The sequence below is a fragment of the Gossypium hirsutum genome, chromosome A06 (genome assembly GCF_007990345.1).
Source record: "Gossypium hirsutum isolate 1008001.06 chromosome A06, Gossypium_hirsutum_v2.1, whole genome shotgun sequence".
NCBI classification, from domain to species: domain Eukaryota; kingdom Viridiplantae; phylum Streptophyta; class Magnoliopsida; order Malvales; family Malvaceae; genus Gossypium; species Gossypium hirsutum.
The window spans coordinates 45222190-45226710 of NC_053429.1; the positions used below are offsets into that span (position 1 = coordinate 45222190).

A 4521-nucleotide genomic window follows, 5' to 3' on the forward strand; every position below is an offset into this window, starting at 1 on the left:
TCTAGAATTTTTGGTCCAGCAAATTAGTACAGTTTATTAGTTAAAGTCTCCCCTGTTTCAGGGTTCGACTGCTCTGACCTCTGTGTATTACGAATCAGATATCTCCTTGTACAGAGTTTCAATAACTATGCCATTTGTTTCTAATAAAACTAGACTCAATAAGGAATCTGTACATATAAATCATGACTTATAATTATCTTTGAACAATTTATGGTGAATTTCCAAAGTCAGAACAGGGGATCCAGAAATCGCTCTGGACCTGTTTCACAAAAATTTAAACATCTCATACAATATAACTCATATATCTGTTTTGTTCCATCCATATGAAAATACACTCATAATTATTAAGTTCCATATTTTATTCATCATATAATTGTATCTCTACTATTTTTAATGATTTTTCAAACTCACATCACTGTTGCTGTCTGAATCTATTTTATGGTAAATTTTACCTATTTCATGGTTTCCATGGATTAGCTAGCAATTTAGCATACATAACACCAAATATGATCATGATTAGCCATTCCAATGGCTAATCATTACCAAGCATTTCCATACCACTCAATAACCGTATCATAAGACCATATATACAAAATGATTATAATGCTATACATGCCATACTCAAAATATACAAGCCATTATGCCAAGATGGTATACGGATAGTGTGAGTGTGCCTCCGACCGTTCCCGATTTCCGAGCTGGCTTGTCAACACTACAAGGAATGAAAAGGAGGGAGTAAGCATAAATGCTTAGTAAGCTCACATGCAAATAGCAAGTAACACAACTATATACGCAAACATAAAACATCATTTGCATAATCATCACCGAGACATTCATATCACATTTTCATTTATCATCTTACCATATTGTTGTTATATCGAGTTTTCAACCCGAGGGTTAAGTACATACCTGTTCAAAGTATTCATTTCACAACACTTACCAATACGTCCCTTTCATCTCGAGTATTCCTCCATTTGAGTAGAATTTTACCCGTTGAACACATCGGAATATAATTTGGATACAGGGAAAGTTTGCACATAAGTGCCACATATGTAGCCAAGCTACCATGTAACCCGCCCATAAGTGAACTCAGACTCAACTCAACGAGCTCGGGCGTTCGCATCCATAAGTGAACTCGGACTTAACTCAACGAGCTCGGATGCCTAGTTACATCTCTCGAACTCGGACTCAACTCAACGAGTTCAGATGCCCAAATATCCTAGTGACATGTCACTTGTATCCTAATCCATTCCTAAGGTTCAACGGGACCTTTTTCCCAATCATGTGTCTCAACCATCTTCTACGGAATGCCGTTACCGATACTCGGTAGTATTTCACATTTTCCAAGTGTATCACATAATTTGACATATTAACAAACAATTATCACAGTATAATATTTCATAATAATTATCATATCATTTAAATAACATTAAAACATTTAAAATAATAACTATGTTACCAACATTTACATATGAACTTACCTTGTATGCGAAAATGGCTACTTTTACCATTTCGTCCACAACTTGGTATTTTCCCCATTTTAGCCCGAATTTTAGTTTTCCTTGCTCTATCATTTAAAATATATTCTAATTAGGACTCACATTATACAAATTGACCCAAAATCATATTTTGGAAAAATTACAGTTTTGCCCCTAAACTTTTGCATATTTACACTTTTGCCCCAAAGCTCGTAAATTAAACTTCAGCCTATTTTCTTATGTTTTATGACATGCTGATCATTTTTCCCTTCTATGGTAACATCAAATTCTCACTCTAACATGTACTTATGACTATTTGATATTTTTACCGATTAAGCCCTTTTGCTCATTTTCACTTAAAACCGAGTAGTACAAGTTGTCTAACATAATTTAAAACCTCATATTTTATCATAAAACACCAAAATACACAAATTTCACCTATGGGTATTTTTCCAAATATGAACCCTAGGTTGAATTATTGCTAGCATAAGCTTAATCGAGCTACCGGGACTCCAAAAACGTAAAAATCATTACAAATGAGGCTAGAACGGACTTACAATCGAGCTTGGAAGCTTGAAAAACCCTAGCCATGGTTTCTCCTTGCTATATTCGGCCATGGGGTTGAAGATGCGCAAAATTGGCTTTTAATTTTGTATTTTAATTCATTTTACCCCTAAATGACCAAAATGCCCTTGCTACTAAACTTTCCAAAAATTCCATCCATGTCCAATTTTTGTCCGTAGACTTAGAAATTGGTAAAATTTCTATTTAAGACCTCCTAATTAATATTTCAAAACAATTTCATACTAGAAACTTCTAGAATGCAAGTTTTACAAATTATTCGATTTAGTCCCTAATTTCAATTTAAGCACTTTATGCATAAAATTTCTTCACGAAATTTTCACACAATCATGCAATCATATCATAGACCTCAAAATAATCATAAAATAATTATTTCTATCCCATATTTTGTGGGCACGAAACCTCTATTCTGACTAGGCCCAAAATCAGGATATTACAAATTTTGTCGGATTAGGGTGAAACCTAATAAAGGAATCCATAGATTGAGTTAATGCAACACTAGGGGTTTTAATTAGAAAGAGATTTCAATTAATCAACCTAGGGTTGGACGTTGTTAGTCTCGAGAGAGATAATAATATAACTTAGGGATTGCTACGGATCAAATCAAGTGAATAAATCGTTTGATTCAGAGTCAAATAACAAGTGAAGTCTAGGTGGATTTTTCCCTTGGGTATTGTCCAAATTAATCAGCCTTCCCAAAAGTATTTCCCCAATTTTCCTCCTATGCATTCTTAGTTTAGTAATTAGTTTAGATAAAACTAACCCCTTTATTTCTAGGCTAAATAATAAAAAGAGAGTTAATACTAGTACTTTTAGTTCCTTTGGGTTCGACATCCCGGTCTTGCCATAAGCTATACTACTGTTCGATAAGGTGCGCTTGCCTTTGTCGTGATAATAGTTAGTTTTCAAGAATGAACATTCATAAATTATAAAACTTATCGCGATTTGTTTACATCAAGTTTTTGGCGTCGTTGCCGGGGAACTAAGATATTAGGAACACTTAATTTTTATTACTTTAGCCATTTATTTTATTGCAATTTAAATTTTATTTTGATTTTTGTTACTAAATTTTCTTTTTCCCTCTAGCAGGTTTTTATAGTTTATGACTAGAAGAAACCCATCGGGACCATTACTTTTTGACAGTGAGATTGATCGCACAGCTCATAGAAACCGAAGAGAAATAAGGTGAGGCCTAAGATACACAGAAGAATAGCAAGAGGATGATATTTCCACCACAACCGAGGAGATGGCTGAACATCAGGAAAACCCGCTACCTCCTGCGATTGCTGCTGATCCAGTAAATCAGAATCCTGCTCCGTGCACTATGTATGATTATGCTAAACCTACTTTAACAGGAACTGAGTCAAGTATTGTTAGGACTACTGTTTCTGCAAATAATGTTGAACTGAAACCTAACATGATTCAAATGATACAGCAGTATGTTCAGTTTGATGGTTTGCAAGACGAGGACCCAAACACTCATTTGGCAAATTTTCTGGAATTTTGCGACACTTTTAAAATCAGTGGCATTTCTGATAATGCCATTCGGCTTCGGTTATTTCCCTTTTCATTGAGAAACAAAGCTAAACAGTGGTTGAACTCATTAACACGAGATTCAATCACTACTTGCGAACAAATGACCAAAAAATTTTTACTTAAATATTTTTCGCTGGCTAAAATAGCTAAATTGAGGAATGATATCTCTTCTTTTGTACAGATGGATCTAGAAACACTCTGTGATGCATGGGAGAGATATAAGGATCTTTGAAAAGGTGCCCTCACCATGGATTACCTTTATGGTTGCAGATTCAAACGTTTCACAATGGTGTGAACCCCTCAACAAGGCAACTTACCGACGTAGCTGCTGGTGGGACTATCACTAACAAAACACCTGAAGTGGCTTACGAATTTATTGAAGGGATGTCACTGAATAACTATCAGTGGAAAGTCATGAGAACAAAGCCGACAAAAGCAGCCAGTGTTTTCAACCTCAACGCGGTTACTATGCTATCTAACCAGGTAAAACTTTTAAATAAAAAGGTTGATGATTTATATGGTTCTACTCAGGCATGTCCAGTGATGAGATGCGATTCAAATGGAGGAGGAGTACACACAGAACATCAATCCTTCAACCCTAACACCGAGGAAGAACAAGTTCAATATATGGGTAACAATAATTCTAGACCTCAAAATAACCCATACAGTAATACTTATAATGCAGGTTGGAGGAACCATCCCAATTTCTCATGGGGTGGTCAAGGAAATCAAAGGCCACAACATCCCCCAAGTTTTCAACAACCATCTTACCAATAGAAAATGAAGTCGAACCTTGAGGAGATGCTAACAAAGTTTATCTCGGTGTCAAAAACTTGTTTTCAGAATACTGAAACAACACTTAAGAATCAACAAGCATCGATCAAAGGACTCGAAACTCAGATAGGACAACTGGCTAAATTAATTT

At 35.3% G+C, this 4521-nt stretch overlaps 1 non-coding gene across 1 annotated transcript; it reads right to left on the reverse strand.

Annotated features, from left to right (window-relative positions):
* Positions 1-3744: 3744 nt before the first annotated feature.
* LOC121230992 (small nucleolar RNA R71) lies at positions 3745-3850 on the reverse strand. Its single transcript, XR_005929062.1, has one exon. It is a non-coding gene; the product is annotated as a small nucleolar RNA R71 (small nucleolar RNA).
* Between the last annotated feature and the right edge of the window lie 671 nt (positions 3851-4521).